Source organism: Benincasa hispida, chromosome 9 (genome assembly GCF_027475165.1).
Source record: "Benincasa hispida cultivar pf3 chromosome 9, pf3_genome.v1.1, whole genome shotgun sequence".
In the NCBI taxonomy this organism is placed as follows: domain Eukaryota; kingdom Viridiplantae; phylum Streptophyta; class Magnoliopsida; order Cucurbitales; family Cucurbitaceae; genus Benincasa; species Benincasa hispida.
This window is the reverse complement of record NC_143486.1, coordinates 82,548,896-82,567,903: the sequence shown is the minus strand read 5'-3', so window position 1 is coordinate 82,567,903 and position 19,008 is coordinate 82,548,896. Positions and strand designations below refer to the sequence as shown.

At 37.4% G+C, this 19,008-nt stretch overlaps 1 pseudogene; it reads right to left on the bottom strand.

The window, feature by feature from the left end:
* Positions 1-2,960: 2,960 nt before the first annotated feature.
* LOC150034116 (serine/threonine-protein phosphatase 7 long form homolog) lies at positions 2,961-7,224 on the bottom strand (annotated as a pseudogene).
* Between the last annotated feature and the right edge of the window lie 11,784 nt (positions 7,225-19,008).

Here is a 19,008-nt window from a genome sequence, read left to right as displayed (position 1 = left end):
TGAAACCCGGATTTCTATTTTCCTTACTTAAGTAAGTGATAAAAGGAATTAATTAAGTGAAAGTTAAATCCTAAGTTAAGGGGAAGGAAATTTCTAAGTGTTAAGTAGATTTTCCTTGAATAATTTAAGTTGAGCTTTAATTGGTAAAATTGCAATGAAATTTTTATAATAAATAGGTTGTTGAAAACAGTTAGTGTGATTGGTGAAAGAAGGAATGGAGATTTGAAAGGAGAAAATACTATTGGAAAAGTTGGGAAAAATTATTAAGTGGGAATAAATATAAAAATTAAGTACGTGGAATTAATGTGGAATAATATGAAGATTGAGTTTGGAAAATTCGGGGAAGAATACGGCTAAGTATGAAAAATTAGGTGAAGTACGGAGTAAGGAATTAAGGAAAAATATAGGAAATATTATTTTGGAATTATCCTGGAAGATCCATGTAAAAATATCATCAAGTGGTGAGTAAACGGGTAAAAAAAATATATACGGGGAACATTTGTCACAGTAGCTAAAGATTAGAGAGAAAACTTAGAGAGAAAGATGGAGAGAGCGAGATCATTGAGATCAAGGCCAGCGAGATTGGAGAGGAAATGGGAGAGAGCGAGATTGGATAAAAGATGGGAGAAAGCGAGACCAGAGAGAAAGCTGGAGAGAGCGAGAGTGGAGAAAGCGAGACCAGCGAGAAAGCTGGAGAGAGTGAGAGTGGAGAGAAAAGTTGGAGAGAAAGCTGGAGAGAGCGAGGGAGAGAGCTGACCAGCGAGATTGCTGGAGAGAGCGAGAGTGAAGAGAGCGAGACCAGTGAGAAAGTGAGAGAGAGCGACGCTGTCAAGAGTGGAGTGAGCGACACTGCCGAGAGCGGAAAGAGCGAGAGCGCCTATGCGTTGGCCTTGCTTTGTCCGTTTCGAATGTCACGCCCACGCCTCGCCTATGCATTAAACGGCTGAGCAAGTTTCTGGGCAATGTATTTGGACGCGTTGGGGTGGATTATGCATGTAAAAACCCTAATTTGAATACAAACAAAGCTTGAAGACATAAGGGCAAATGTCAATTAAAATCTAGGTGTCCGATTAAGAGAAATTCTTAAACCCTAAGAAATTGTGTTGGATGCGTTTAGGAAGAACACATTGAACCAAGGTGAAGTCAGCTTACGTTGATAAAGGCAGTATTAAACATTTGGCCATGCAGCCAAGTAGGTGTTGTCAATCCCACGAGCAATTTGAATGCCAATAAATAGGGAGTTGGGATTTCATTTTCAAATCACACAAAAATCATAAATTTCGTAGAGAAAGTAGAGGGCAGTGAGGGTTCAAAGGAATATGTCAAATTTGGACGAAAAGATATTCCAATATACTCATGCGTTTGGAGTGATTACAAAGCCATCTAAAAGCTCTGGAAGTCTAGTTTTCAGAGTAGGGCTGCCAGAGGAAAAGGCTCAAAGGAACTAGGCTGGAGGTTGAGAAGAAGGAAGAAGAGTCAGACTGTCGAATCAGTCTGGGCCAGTCTTGAAGATTTTGAGATTCCGGCCAAACCACGACGAATTCTGAGCTGAAAGTTTAGGGTAATATTCCTAAGACATTTTAGAATAAGTTTTTATAACGAAGTATTTCCAAATAAGGTTCGGAACTATAATTAATCTAAGTTGTAAGTTGAATCTGGATTCTAGGGGTGAAAAAGGGACCCGAGGAGCTACTAGATTGAAAAGTTCCTAAGAGTTTGAGGTGAGTGGCTAAAATGTTTTCGAACTAAAACGTTTTTAAACTGTTTTGATTGCAAATGTTTTACAGAAAGCATGTTTGCGAAAATAATTCTCATGCCTACTAGTTTTATAAAGTGGTTTCCAAGCAAGTTTGAATTGTGATTTGAACGCATGCATATTGTTGAAAAACTATTTACATATGTATATGTATTGATTTTATCCAGCATGCGTTACCATCTTTAAAGCTATGTTGTATATGTGTTATACTGTACATGCTTTAAAGAGAAAAGTTGTTTATAAATAGTTTTGGTAAAATGCAATGCCGAAGTACAAGGAGAAGGCATCCACCCAACTAGATACTGAAGTACAAGGAGAAGGTATCTATTGGTACTGAAGTACGTTTGAGAAGGTACCAAGCCAATGGGATACTGAAGTACGTTGGAGAAGGTATCCTAGTAGCTCGATACTGAAGTACAAGGAGAAGGTATCTGAGCAGTAGTACCTAATGTGTTAAGGTACTTAGTGTGGCCACAGGTGAATAAAGTCAGAGATTGAGCAAAAGGGTTCTCTCTGGACTAGTAGTTGGTGTTGGGATTATTTTACCAGCTATACAGTACTTTGATTTGAGAAATGATTTTACTGTTTTATGTTTAAAACAGTTTTATATACATTACGCTTGGAAAATATTTATGCTGCAAAAGTTTATATTTCAGATAAAACTTTTTTCTGAAATTATGCATGAGAATTTACTATATTTTCTTGGTCACTCACTGGGCGTAAGCTCACCCCATTTTCAAATGTTTTTGTTTTTCCCCCCCACAGGTAGCGGTCAAATCCTCTGAAGACAGCTCAGTATCTGCTCTGCCACTAAAGGACCAAAAGACTTGTAACCATTTGCTAGGTGGTTACTGTTAATATTGTACACATGTTACTATTGTTCATATAGGGACTAGGGTTTGTGGGTTTTAGGACTTGTAAATCTAATGTTGTAAATACTCTAAACATATTAAGTTTCTAAGTTAATAAATTATGGGCCTACAGCCGTCCCATTGCATATAATTTGTATTTGGTATCAGAGTTATTCCGCAAGAGTTTTTAGGCAGTATCAAAAAAGATGTCATGATATCAAAGAAGATTTATAATTAGTTCTTTAATTTACAATTTGAAAATGAAAGTTTACATGAAATTTAAAAACGACCCTCCTAGCCATTACCCCTCATGGAGGTTGTCTTTGTGTCCCTCTAAATTAGGTTCACCCTTGCTATCGTTGTCGTCCATGACGAATATGTCTTCGATCGGTGTCAGCAACATTGAGTCGTCTTGTTTGTTGAATAATACTTTCTCCGTTGACCAATGTTTGCTGACATATTGAACCCAAGTCTGATAAGTTGTGCTATACTGAATATTGTTGTACATCTCCGATAAAATTATTCTGTACAATGAAAAAAAATAAATATTAAATAATATTCATATCATATATATAGAAAATGTCTGATTTTAAATCTCTTATCATGCAGTAATAGTAAACGCTGACAGGTGTGATAAATCGCCTCGTGATTGAATTGTACCGGAAAAAGTAGTCATCTGATACAGCTGGCCCATTTATTAATTCTTCCTGTGCATAACGATCATGTCGTCCATGCCAGTAAGATATATATTCCGCGTGGATTTGACGCCAGTCTTGGTTGTGCTTACCTCTCAAATTAATCTGGTGTAGTGCTGGGATTGTATAGGACAACGAAGGTATCGTTTGTAGTAGACCGAGCTATCTCAACACACGATCTAGATGATGCCACTCTACTATATGGAAGCATAAAAGAGGGCTAATGGTCAACTAGATGTCTTCACCATCACGACAGTAATCAGGTAGAGATGACCAAATTTGTTGTGTGTATGGCGTCCAAATAATCTGACAAAAAAAAAAAAAAAAGATAAGTATACATCCAAAAAGTTTACCTGATTGTGCATCAGTCTGTCAAATATTTTTTGGTACATGAGCAATATATTTGCTAACTATTTAGAGACATCTAATATACCACTGTATCTAAAATTATATATAAAAAAAAAAGTCAATTAATTTATATTCTTACATAAAATGATAACGAAATAAATATATAAATGAAATAATACTTGGCACTAAATGGACGATGATCTAGGGCCTGTAACTGGACTTATGGTGCTATAATTGGAAATCTATCATAAGCCCATACCTGTAGTAGTATTAGTGGTCCCGCTATTTCCAACGCTTGTGCATTGGTAGCCCGACAAAGTTCTTTATACAATGATGCAAGACATGCACCACCCCACGAGTACGTACCAACATGCTCAAAATCAGATAGTAGTGGAAGGAACATGAGATGCACTAGATTATTTGACTTGTCAGTGGACAAAAATCCTCCAATAAGCTACATGATGTATGCTCGTGCATACCCACGTACGCTGATGTCGTCGGCATCAGGGGGTAATTCTGAAAACTGGGATGCCAACCAGGGGATATTCAATCTTGAGCCTTTCAGATCATCTGGTAGAACGCCTAAGAGCTCTTCACAAACGTTCTTCCAGTCATATTATAGTGAAGCTGTCAATGGTTGCCCGTTCTGTGAAACCCGAATTTTCATTTTTCCTACTTAAGCAGATGGTTAAGGAAATTAACTAAGTAAAAGTTAAATCCTATGTTGAAGAGAAGGAAATTTCTAAGTGTTGAATAGATTTTCCTTGAGTAGCTTTGAGTTAAGCTTAAATCCCTGAAAATTGACTAAGTGTTGGACTAGGCATTGCTATGTGAGTAACTTTGAGTTAAGCTTAAATCCCTGAAAAATTGACTAAGTGTTGGACTAGGCATTGCTATGTGAGTAGCTTTGAGTTAAGCTTAAATCCCTGAAAATTGACTAAGTGTTGGACTAGGCATTGCTATGTGAGTAGCTTTGAGTTAAGCTTAAATCCCTGAAAATTGACAAAGTGTTGGACTAGGCATTGTTATGTGAGTAGCTTGAGTTAAGCTTAAATCCCTGAAAATTGACTAAGTGTTAGACTAGGCATTGCTATGCATTGGCCACAAGATCTTGGAAAGAGTACTTGGGCAAAGGAAAAATTTGGAAATTTGGCTAAGTATAGAATGTTGTGTGGGATGCATTGGAAGGAGGAAAAATTTGGAAATTTGGCTAAGTATAGAATGTTGTGTGGGATGCGTTGGAAAGAGGGAAAATTTAGAAATTTGGCTAAGTATAGAATGTTATGTGGGATGCATTGGAAGGAGAGAAAATTTGGAAATTTGGCTAAGTATAGAATGTTGTGTGGGATGCATTGGAAGAAGTTGTGCTGATGCGTTGGAAGGGACCAATGCATTGGAAGAAGTTGTGTTGATGCGTTGGAAGGGTTGTTGGTGATGGCATAAGGAAGGAAAATGGAAGTGATGCGTTGAACATCTAAGATTTGTGGACGCATATGAAGGATGAACTCATGGAGGATGTCATCCGGGCATGTGGCTTGTTAGGAAGAATTCTTAAGCCTTAAGTAAAAGAGGTGGTAGCATAAGAAGACATACAAAGGTAAGGGCCATGCATTGGTGAAAGGAGAAGAAGACACATTGGGTTGTGCTGATGCAAGATTGCGTTGATGGTGTAAGGAAGAGGCACTTGGTCATGCGGCCAAGTAGGAGGTATCGGCCATGGAGCAATCTTGGACGCCTATAAATAGGACCAAAGACTTCATTCTTCAGATCACAACTCAAAATACATAAAGAATAGTGGGAAAGTTGAGGAAACCTTGCGTTAGAGCAAAATCCATGCGTTGGACATAGAAGTTCAAAGAGGACGCATTGGACAGTGAAGTCTGGAAAGCAGCATCAATTTGGGACGAGGAGTTCTCTCAAAATACTCATGATTTTGATGTTATTCTAAAGCCATCTGAAAGCTAAAGGAGTCTAGTTTTCATGGTGAGGCTGCCGGAGAAAAAGCTCCAAGGAATCGGGCTGGAGAATGTGGAAAAGACAGAAGGGTCGAGCTGTCGGGTAAGCTGGGCCAGTCTTAATGTTTTGATGATTCCGGCAAAACCACGAGGAGTTATGAGCTAAGATTTTATGATAAGCTTCCTGAGACATTAGAACATGTTTTCAAAAGGAAGTATTTGAACATAAGGTCTGGAACTATGAGTAATCTAAGCTGATATTTGAATCTGGAATTTAGGGTTCAAAAGGAAAACCAAGGAAACCTAAGGAACTTCGGAAAGGAAAGTTCCTAACCAACCAAGGTGAATGGTTATTGTGTGTTGTATTGTTGATATAATTACTATATATAGGTAAATATATATAGGGGATAATGTTAAGTTGGCATGATCAGGAATATATGTTTATCTGATTACTATGATTGTTAAGATATTGCTTGTATGTTTGTGTTGGAAACTGGAATTGTACCTGGGATATATAGTTAGAATGCTTGAAAAGGTACCTGGTGGGAAAATATAGTCGGCCTCGGTCGGCGAAAAATTATAGTCGGTGACGATCGGCGGGAAATATAGTCAAGTTACCTACGCATAGCTAGCGGGAAAAATAGTCGATGTGCACATTGGCTGGATAATAGGGTACAGGGAAAGTTTCCACAGGAATTTTTGTTATCTTAGTTTACAGGGATGTTTTGATTATGTGATAACCAGCGGTCAAGCTGGAGGTTGATTATTTTATCCAACGGTCAAGCTGGGAATTGTCCAGCAGTTTGGCAGGAAAATAATAATGAACTTGCGGTAATGTTCTTGTTAACTATGTATTATTTTCCCAAAAATATATGTCTGTTGACAAAGTATTTGTTTATTTAAAGGCATCACTCACTGGGCTTTGTAGCTCATGTTTTCCATGTTTTATGTTTTAACCCCCCTCCCCCCCCCACCCCCCAGGTAGCGAAAAGTGAGGAGTTCCAGGGTGCTACTAAGATCAAGGCCTGCCACATGCCACAGTTACACTTTCGGAGGGTTTTACGGTTGTTGTTGTTAAGTCTTTGAGTTGTATAAACGTTATATCATTGCATAATATAAAATGGGCCTACTTAATTAGTCCGTTGTTTATGAATTTATTCATTGGTATCAGAGTTATTAACGCAAGAGTTATTAGGCAGTAAGTGTCAACAAAAGGGTTGATAACTACTGTCAATCACGCCCTTTCTCGGGCTCGGAGGGTGGTCTGGAGCGGGGTGTGACACGTCCATTCGTAACCCAAACTGTATGGCAACATCCTGCAGCGTGATTATACATTCCCTACAAGACAGGTGAAATGTGTGGGTTTCTAGTCTCCAACGCTCAACTAGAGCAGTAATAAGGTGCCAATCAAGCTGGATAAAACCAATTTGTGCAACCCCAAGAAAACTTGCCTATTCAACGTAAGGAATAATGCGATGATCAAATGGGATAGTATGTTGTGCAGATGCCTCCCTTCTCTGACAACTCAAAACTACCGTGGAAGAACTATCCCATACCGATTGTAAACAATGTGTATTTTGTTGATATAATTGTACAGTATTAGAAGGACTAGGCTCCATTACCTAAAAAGTTCAAATTACTTTACATAATAAAATCCATCACATAAAAGATACATAAAAAGTATATAAAAAGATACAATTACATGAAAAATAAATTCATTACATAAAAAATACAATTACATAAAACGAAATAATTACATAAAAAATATAAATACATAAAAGATACAATTACATGAAAAATATAAGTACATAAAATATACAATTACATAAAAAAAATACAAGTACATAAAAGATACACCTAATGACCCAAAGACGAAGCACCTTAATGTACGTTGTGGACCAAGTACGTCTGTCGTCTCCAAATAATTCATCAACTTCAACATCAATATCACTGTCTCCATCATTTCCAGGTTCAAGAATAACTAAATCTTCAGGATGCATCGACATATTTATTATGATTTTTTCAACTGTTACAGTTGACAAAAAAAATATGTTAATATGTCAACCCAACAAAATCCAATTTCTAAGTTCAACATATAAGATATAAATATTATATATTTAAATCAGCCAAATCTAAGATTCATAAACTATACATTTAAATCAGCCCAAATTTAAGATTCATAAACTATACATTTAAATCAACCCAAATCTAAGATTCATAAACTATACATTTAAATCAGTCCAAATCTAAGATTCATAAACTATACATTTAAATCAGTCCAAATCTAAGATTCATAAACTATACATTTAAATCAGCCCAAATAAAAACAAAATAATATATCCAGGAATCATAAATTTAATTCAGCTCAAATGCAAACAAAATAATATATATATGAATCAATATTCATTTTTATAAACATATACATATATTCCTAGATTCAACCCAACAAATACATAATCATCCAACAAATTAATCATAAAAAAATAGCCCAACAAATAGACAAACATAATCATCTAGAAAAATAGCCCAATAAATCTAATTTCTAAGTTCAACATATATCCAAAAATAAATCATGGATCCGTAAACTACACTTGAAGTTCAACCCAAATACAAACGAGATTATATATATATATATATATATATATATATATATGAAGATTATATATTGGAATATAACATAGGGAAAAAATTTTACCATAGTCAAATAGAGGCAGAAACTTTCGGATGAACGGTTGGATGATTTTGGACGGACGGTTAAATAGAGACAAAATGATACGTTTGGACGGGCAAGACGAAAGCAAACGGAGGAGGCATTCGGACAATTTTGGACGAGGAAGAAGGAAGCAAACAGAGGCAGAAGCTTTGGGATGAGGAAAAAGAAGGGTCGCGCGGCGGTTTAATGGAGAAGGAAGTCGTGTACCCGATACACGACTTAAGGTAATCGTGTACTGGGTGACGTGATAGTCACGAAGATTTCTTTGGAGAGTATATTTTATTTTCAATAAAATATTGTGGCTGCTGCTACATGGGCTCGAATCTAGGCGGCGTCCCTTGACTATGTTGCTGATGCGTTCCAGAATGGTATTGACCCTATTAGTCATCTCCCCAAGAAGAGTTTGGATGGTCTTTTCCATCTGGCATTATATGTGTTGAAAATTGGGATATTCTTTATGAAGCGGACTGATTGTGGATTTTAGGGGCAATTGTTATAGGAATATGGCTCTCTGCAACCCATATAGCTTACCATGGGCTGGCCTAATGTGTCGATTTGTTGCACACTCTGTGTTTGAGTTTCATTGTTCATAGATAAGTTTTTTAGCAAGTTAGTCATTGCAGTCACTTGTGCTAAAAGAGTAGCTACTACATTGGTATCAATCACATTTTGTTGTCGCCTTCTATTGTCTGCTCTGGAGTCGTAAACATCATCAACCCACTCCATGTTGTGTTTGGCAATCCTATACAAAATTTCTTTGGCCTCGCTGTACTATTTGTCCATAATGCCACCTGCGGTGATTGCATTTTCTGTCATTTGGGATGCTTTGTTCAATCCTCCATAAAAGATCTCCATCTGTACAGTGAAAGGCAATCCATGGTTAGAACAGTTTCTGACCAACCTTTTAAATCTCTCCCATGCATCACTAAATGTTCCAGATTCTCCTTGCTCAAAGTTTATAATTTCCCGACTGTTGGAAGTAACAAACATACAGCGGAAGAATTCAAGATCATTAAGCACTCTAATTCATCAATTTTAGCATCAAAGTAACCATGCTCATCAAATGAAAAGAGGGTTTCAGAATAACCCACCTTTGAAGACTTTAATCCACGAAATTAGTTGCAATCTCCTCAGCTACAAGGTATAGACCACCAATAGATCTTCCCTACTTTAGGACCTTAGATTGATTTGTGAGACTCAAAATGAGTTGAGATTAGGGAAGAATTTGAGAGGAGAAGTCTGATTTTGTAGCCACCATGTGAAGAACTCTTCTTCACTAGTTTTTAAGAAGAAACACTTGCATGGCCATATTCTCAGCTCAAATTTGTTGAGCTTTATTCAGTCCATTCATGCAATCACATTGCATGATTTGACGATAGTAGCTACTTGGCTGAATTAAATGGATTTGAATGGGAATTGAGTTGTTATTCAAAGTGGGAAAATCCCATATTTTAGTGGGTTTCTCCAAAAACCAATTTTCTTTTAAATTTGAAATTTATTTCAAAATTAAAACCAATTTCAGTTTTAATTCTTTTAATTAAACTGAAATTTTATTAATTTTACAAAAATTAATTCAATAATTAATTTTCTAATAAAATTAATAATTTTATTAATTTAATATCAAATATTAAATTAATTAAACACCAATTCCACTTCCATGAATCTCTATTCATGTAATTTGATATTTAAATCGAATTTAAATATCAGCCAATTCTCCAATTTCGTTTAATTTAGTAATTAAATGTGTAATGAACGTTTCAAATTCACTCATCACACTATTCTAAGGTTTATTCCGTTTGTGAGCTAATTGTGTGGGGAGGGGGGGAAGGGGGGATCTAATGAACCTATAGATCGTGGGCTCCAACGATCTAAGATTAACCAACTAAACTCTTTAACATAATTAACCACCATTCCTTAACTATCGGGTCACTCCACTAAAGCCCAGTAGTTGCACTCCCCTTACTGTAAATATATTGTGTCCATTCGATATAACCATCATTAGTAAGTTAACCCTTCACAGGCTTTTCGTAATAACAGTTGGGTCAATCGTTGTTTTATCCCTGAGATTACCTCTTATTTCTTAAGTCCCACTGATCCTCTAATGAACAACTGGTTTGAGATTCAATCATCAAACCGAGTCTCTCTCAGGCCAATGAGAGGGTGGGGCTCCTTGTTCAAGACCCGGAGTCAGCACTTAAAGGAACAACCTCTATATTATGCCTAAAAGTGGGTAGGAGTGAATTCCATCTTGCACCCTATGTCCCCAGCTATCTACCTAATCTTACCCCTGAAATGGGAGGCTTATTAAGCTAGCACTGTTGAGCCAACCCTCACCTATGAAAATCTAAGAATAATCCTGAATAAACATAAGTTCATAGTTAGCTCAGGATTAAGGTTAAGTTATGTCACACCCCTTCCCGAGTTCATCTCTTAAACCCAAAAGAAGGTGTAAGGATGGCAGATACCACCCTTTGTGATACCCACTGCCCATCTAGTTTACTCATTTAACTCGAAGTGGCAATTAAGGAAACAACTAAAAGTATAACTTATTTGAAAATCAGTTTACATAAACTTTTAAAGGTTTTTACAACCGCTTACCCAACCCTAGTTACAACTAAACCAGTGACATTTTAACTCATGGCAGAACTTGACTTCTCATAGCAACCTAGACTCTTCTGCTACCTGCAAAGAAAACATAAGAGAAAAGCGTGAACTTTAGCTCAGTGAGTGGAAACAGCTTAAAGAGTCTCTTTGAACTCAAACAAATAAAAGCATATCACATTCTGAGGTTAATCCTCAAACCTCAACCTCAAACGAGTATGTTCTCCACCCTACACACGTGGTAGATAGTTAAAGCTAGTACTTATCATATTCACTCTATCTTCTATGTACACATAGATCCTTCTCTTATGGGCTCAGAAACTAGGCTCGATAACTTATAGAAATACAAGTTATTACAGCTCAAATTAGTAAAACAATGAGAGAAAGCGATGGTAAAATAGGCAATATCATGTCTGAAAGCGGCAAACTAAAAGGAATTGCGATCGCGAGTGCTCATCGCATAAAAGCAGTTAATTTACCTATTGTGTACAGGTACAATGTGATGGCGCATATGAAATTGCGATCCAAAGGCACAATGCGATGGCGCATATGAAACTGCGATCCAAGGGCACAATGCAACAGCGCGCTTAAAGTTGCGATCGTAAGTCATGCGATCGTAAGTCATGCGATCGTGAGAAGTTCTCAAAAAGTGATCGCATAAAGACCTCGCATCAAGGTGACAGCATAATAAATCATGATGGGACATAAAGCTGATAACGGTCGATTCTGAATTCAGTTGACAAGCCGTTAAAAGCCATACTGTAGCAAGTACATTTAACTTTCGATGAATTTTAAACGGCACAACAGAGTAGGGAAATTAATGTCACCCATCATTGCAATCATTAGTAAGAAAATCTACTTCACCTTGAATTCTATAAATATCGAATGTCACCAGAGAGAGATATACACGCACATACATATACATATACATCGAGGACGGAGAGAGTAAGGAGATGAGGAGAAGCTGAGAGAAATCGCTCTCGGACAGATCGAGAGACCGTCGGAAAGCAATACAAAGGAGAGAAGGCCAACTCTTGCGAGAGCAAGAATCCACATCTAGAATAGAGTTAAAGTGATAAAGAGTAGTGTAAAAGGCTACAGGAAGCAAGACATTACTTACCGGGCATGTTATCTCTCAAATCCATTTGTTAATTTGTATTCAGTACTTTATTTGTAGAAAATGGAAACTTCATTTCGATCTATGTTCAATCTCTCCACACCATGCATTAGTAGCTAAATTTCTAAATAGGTTGAGAAGTACTTAGCTAGCATGACTTAAGATATGTATTTTATGCGATCATCTTGTCTTATGTATGCATCATTCACCCTTTAGATGTACTTGAAAGAGTAGTCTAAAGATAGAATCTAGGCTTAAGAGAGTCGGATTAGAATCTAGGCTTGAGAAAGTCGGATTAGATCGCATAAGAAAGAGTAGAAACTTAGAAATAAGTTTTATCTGCTATTTACACATCACATGCGTCCTAGAAATAGGAATGGTGGTATACGGTCATCTTGTCTTATGTATGTGTCATTCATCATTTGTACATACTTGAGAAAGTAGTCTAAAGATAGAATCTAGGCTTGAGAGAGTCGGATTAGATCGCATAAGCAAGGGTAGAAACTTAGACATAAGTTCTATCGGTTTTTTCGCATATACATCGCATGCGTCCTAGAAATAGGAATTATGGCATTCTGCATTGAGAAATGTAGTACTGATATTTGTGTATAGCATGATCGCATACTTGTGCACAATCTTGGGACATGTTAGCTAAACCCCTTCTCAACCCCTTCATCGCATACTTATTGTAACTCTACGCTTTCATCGCTCCACATTCAACTCCGTCACATAGGAAAATCTAAATCAAAACATCATCCACTTCTTTTTCACCACCGAAAGAGAATCAAAGAGCCTGTCGCATATCTATTTAGTAGTACTTGTGTTCGACCCTGGACTTACCAGGAACCTAAGAAGGCCTATAGTTGGGCTTTGTTAGGAAAACTTGATTTCTCATCGCATAACACACGTCCTCGCATACTCACACTATCACATCATAAATATATGCATCAAGGCCCGTCGGACCTCTAACTATCCCACATGAGGTCCCTCCCAGAGGCTCAGAAACTAGGCCTCATGGCCCCCCTAACCATCCTGTGAGATTCTACCCCAGGCTTAAGAGCTAAGTCTGTTGACCCCTTGACCATCCCGGCCACATAATCTCATTCTCGTTCTGGCTACTCATTCATAACATAAACATAGAATTTAAAAGATATGCTCAAGACCTTAAAAGAATACCACCTATAGTTTATTTGTAGGACTCTTCTTCTCCTTGCAAGTTCCCTAGTTTCCTTTGGTTCCCTCGTGTTGCATTGGCTACATGATTGCGCAGGCGCTCAATGGGTAGACGATCGCACGATATATGATACTCGATGCAAGCTTGCGTGCTAAACGATCGTGTAGACTATCATACCCATCGCATAGTCATTAGCTACACGATCACATAGTATACGATACTTTACGCTTGCTACACGATCACGTAGACTTTCATGCTCATCGCATAGTCAAAAGCTACATGATCACATATAAATGACCGTTTATACTCGACGCCTCACTGCTCGACAATCAGGAGTTTGCTACACGAATAGCTACAAGGGTTCTTGGTGGAGCGGTTCGAGGCGAGCAATTCAAGACCCGGTTTACTTGCTCCAAACTGGTGGACTCAATTTTTGTAATAAGTTAGCCTTTAATTTTCGGTTTTTGAGATGTTTTATCCCAGTCCATCAACTTTAGTTAAATATACATATGATGTATGTTTGTTTTATATACCATAATGTATGTCATATAGTTTTAAAACCCACCATAGGTTATGCATATATTTTCATGCATCATTTTATATTATAAGTGTTATAATATATTAGTATGCAGGATTTAAATTACATAAAGCATGTTCATACATCATATAATATAAAAGTTATACTATATGTATGCATGCATTATAACATATCCATACATCATTTATATTATAAATATTATAATATAAGGTTGTTGTATGAAATGTATGCTATAGCTTAGTTCATTGCTTAATTATATAAAAGTTATATATTAGTAATGAATGTACATTGCATGAAGCATGACACTAGCTTAGGTTAATTTATAAATGTTATAAATGACTTATATATGTCATTCTTGCAATGATTGGTTGTAATTGTTTCATTTACTTATAAGTGTTATAATAAATGAAATTAGAATTAAAATCAATAATAAAGAGTTGCATGCAAACCTTAGGCTTTAATCATTTTTTAAAAGTGTTTTAAAATTTGATTGAGATAGACCTAAGATCACATTTCTAATGAGATTAGAAATCTAAGTTTAATCTCTTGAATCGATTTAATAGGATTAAATTGATTCCTAATAAAAGATTAAATATGTAACAAATGTATCTATAAGGGACCTTTTGTCTAAGGCTGGTTCTGGCTACGCTGGGGTACTTAAGTTGATGGAAACGTCGCATACCCTACCTGAGAACCTACCTGGAAAGGTGAATTAGATAGATTTGTTACATGTATGCAAATTTAATGAAAGCCTATTGAAGAGTTTAATGGGACTTGAATCAAAGTTGTTTAATCATCAAAAGAAAGAATTGTTTTTTAGCAAGTTAAACAAACACTTAGATAAAATCAGTAGCCGGATTTTCTAAGTTAATGAACCCTAGGTATAACACTCAGTGGAAGGGAAATGGGGTATATGATACTTCACTTTAACCTCTACACGTTTCTCACTAAAAGTTCACACCATGAGATCTACCCTCAGTCTCGAGGCATCATGGGTGTCCCCTTACGGGTGGCATTTGGGTAGGTCAATACTAAGGTGAATGGAGAGACTGTTTATAGTAAGTGGGAGCGAGACATATGACAACATATCCCTCGGTTTCTCTCATTAGGTTGGATAAAGTTTCATGTATCACCTCGAGGCATCGTGAGTGTCCCCCTAAAGGATGGAAGTTTTTCATGATGCTTTATTTGATCTCCACAAATGGATAGGGTTGTTTTAGTCTCTTTTTCTAATCGATTTTTCCCTAAGGTTGGCTCATTAGGGTGGGACTCTAGAATCTAAAATGAGGGGTTACACTTACACAAAATTGTTAAGAATGTTAACAAATTCTGGACCGAACAATGGTGACTATTAGTCACAGTTACAAAGAGTTGTTTCTGTCTAATGGTTGAGAATGTCTCATTTTAGTGAAGGGGCACTTGATCACCCTACAGTGACTTTTGTCCTACCTCACTGAAGCATCATTACAAAATAGATGTCACTTAGGGTACACTAGACTATTTTGCTAAAACTTGATTGGTTTTTTAAAGTGGTTTAATGCAAGTAGACTTAATTAAGTTTGTTTTGTTTCAGCAATTTAATATGGCTACCGCGACTTTAACTTTACTTACCACCAATAAATTAACTGGCGAAAACTACTCTAGTTGGAAAAACACCATAAACACGATTTTAATCATCGATGATTTATGTTTTGTCCTGATGGAGAAGTGTCCTCCCATTCAACCTCCTACTATTGCTTGAAATGTTCGAGAAGCATCTGAGCGATGTACAAGAGAAAATGAGAAATCCTGAGCGTATATCTTTGCAAGCTTTAACGAAGTCTTGGCCAAAAAGCATGAGCCCATGGTCACTGCACGTGAGATCATGGATTCCCTAAGGGGAATGTTCGAACAACCGTCCACACAGCTTAGGCACGACGCTTTCAGGTACATCTTCAATTCACGTATGCAAGAAGGGTCATCTTTTCGGGAACATGTTCTCAACATTATGATCCACTTCAACATGCCCGAGATGAATGGCATCGATGAGGCCATCTAGGTTAGCATCATAGTGGAATCTTTACCAGAAAGCTTCCTGCACTTTCGTAGTAACGTTGTTCTGAACAGGATTGACTATAATCTGACTACCTTGCTCAATGAGCTGCTGACTTTCCAATCCTTTTTGAAAAGAAAGGAAAAGAAAAGTGAAGAAAATGTTGTTTCTCTTCCAAAAAGTTCCATAAAGGTTCGACCTCAGGAGGTAAGTTTGCACTTTCTTCCTCCGGCACCAAAAAGTGGAAGAAGAAGAAGGGTGGAAAAGGGAAGGTTGCTGCTAACCCAGGAGTTGTTGCTCCAAGGGGTAGACAACCAGTGAAGGTTGACAAGGGAAAATGTTTACATTGCAACTAGGATGGGCACTGGAAGAGGAACTGCCCTAGATATTTGGCAGAAAAGAAGAAGGCCAAACAAGGTAAATGTGATTTGCTTGTTTTGGAAACTTGTTTAGTGGAGAATGATGATTTTGCCTGGATTATTAACTCTGGAGCCATTAACCATGTTTGGTCTTCATTTTAGGGAATTAGTTCCTAGTGGCAACTTGATGCTGGTGAGATGACGATGCGAGTTGGAACCGGGCACGTCATCTCAACTGTGGCAGTGGGGGGTCTCCAGTTATCTTTATAGAACAAATTTCTCATTTTGAATGATGTACTTATTGTTTCTGATTTAAAAAGAAAATTTGTTTCTATAAAGTGTCTTTTGGAACATAATTATCGTCTAAACTTTTCTTATAATAAAGTTTTTATTACTAAGAATGGTGTTGATATATATTCTGCTAAACTGGAAAACAATTTGTATGTGCTAAGGCCGTTAGCAACAAATGCCCTCAATAACATAGAGATCTATAAAACTATCATAACTCAACATAAACGACTTAGAATTTCTCCTAAGGAAAATGCCCATCTTTGGCACCAAAGACTAGGACACATCAATCTCAATAGGATTGAGAGGTTGGTGAAGAATGGACTTCTAAGTGAGTTAGAAGAAAATTCTTTACGTGTGTGTGAGTCATGCCTGGAAGGCAAGATGACTAAAAGGCCTTTTACTGGAAAAGGTCATAGCGCCAAAGAACCTCTAGAACTAGTGCATTCAGACTTTTGTGGTTCGATGAATGTAAGAACTAGGGGAGGTTAGAATATTTCATCACTTTCACCGATGATTATTCAAGGTGTGGGTACGCTTATTTAATGCAACATAAGTCTGAGTCTTTTGAAAAGTTCCAAGAATTCAAGGCTAAAGTTGAAAATGCATTAAATAAAATGATTAAAACACTTCGATCTGATCGAGGTGGAGAGTTTATGGATTTGACTTTCCAAAACTATTTGATAGAACATGGAATAGTATCCCAACTCTCAGCACCTACTACACCTCAGCAGAATGGTGTATCAGAAAGGAGAAATTGAACCTTGTTGGACATGGTTCGGTCTATGATGAGATACGCTTCCTTACCTGACTCGTTTTTGGAAACTGCAGCTTATATCCTGAACTACATTTCTTCCAAAAGTGTTGCCAAAACACCTCTGAAGTTATGGAATGGTCGTAAAGCTAGTTTACATCATTTCAGAATCTGGGGTTGCCCAAGACATGTGCTTGAGGCCAATCCTAAGAAACTGGAACCACGTTTAAGGTTATGTCTATTTGTAGGCTACCCCAAGGGAACGAGAGGTAGTTATTTCTTTGATCCTAAAGAAAACAAAGTATTTGTATCGGTAAATGCTACTTTTCTTGAGGAGGACCACATAAGGGAGCACAGACCTAGAAGTAAAATCGTGTTGAATGAGATTTCCAAAGAAACTACTGTATCTTCAACAAGAGTTGTTGAAGAGCCTAGTACCTCAATAAGAGTTGTTGAAGTAGGTTCATCTCGTAGATCAAATCCACCTTAAGTATTAAGGGAATCTCGACGTAGTGGGAGGGTTGCAATCCCGCCTATTCGCCATATGAGTTTAACTGAAATCATAGCTATGGTAGCTAATGGTGAGATTGAGGATCCATTGTCTTACAAGAAGGAAATGGAGGATGTTGACAGAGATGAATGGATCAAAGCCATGGATCTCAAAATGGAGTCTATGTACTTCAATTCAGTATAGGATCTTGTAGATCAACCTGGTGAGGTGAAACCTATAGGTTGTAAATAGATCTACAAAAGGGAACGAGGTACTGATGGGAAGGTGCAAACCTTCAAGGCTAGACTGGTGGTAAAGGGTTATACCCAGGTAAAGGGAGTCGACTATGAGGAGACTTTCTCGCCTATTGCCATGCTAAAGTCTATCCGGATCCTCCTATCCATTGCCTCATATTATGACTATGAGATATGGCAAATGAATGTCAATACTTCTTTTCTTAGTGGCAATCTTAAAGAGACCATTTATATAGTGCAGTCCAAGGGATTCATAATCCAAGGTCAAGAGCAAAAGGTTTGCAAGATTAATCGGTCTATTTATGGACTGAAACAAGCATCTCGATCTTTGAATATAAGATTTGATACTGCGATTAAATCTTATAGCTTTGATCAAAACGTTGATGGCCTTGTGTCTACAAGAAGATCATCAACAGTTCGATAGTTTTTCTAGTGTTGTATGTAGATGATATCCTACTCATTGGGAATGATGTAGGTTTACTGACTACAGTTAAGAACTGGCTAGTGACCCAATTCCAAATGAAAGATTTGGGAGAGGCTCAGTTTGTTCTAGGTATTCAGATCTTTCGAGATCGAAAGAATAAAATGCTAGCACCGTCTCAGACGTCGTATATTGACAAGATGCTTGTCAAGTATTCGATGCAGAACTCTAAGTGGGGCCTATTGCCTTTCAGGCACGGAGTTACATTGTCTAAGGAACAGTGTCTTAAGACACCTCAAGAGGTTAAGGATATGAGATGGATCCCCTATGATCTGTCGTGGGCAGTTTGATGTATGCGATGTTATGTACTTGACCTATCATCTGCTAAGCAGTGGGGATAGTTAGTAGATATCAGTCTAATCCAGGATTAGATCACTGGACAACCGTTAAGAACATCCTTAAGTATCTACGAAGAATGAAGGACTACATGCTTGTGTATGGTTCTAAGGATTTGATCCTTACAGGATACACAGACTTTGATTTTTAGACTGATAGGGATTCTAGGAAATCCACATCAGGATCAGTATTCACTCTTAACGAAGGGGCAGTAGTATGGCGAAGCTCCAAGTAGGGGTGCATTGTTAACTCTACCATGGAGGCTG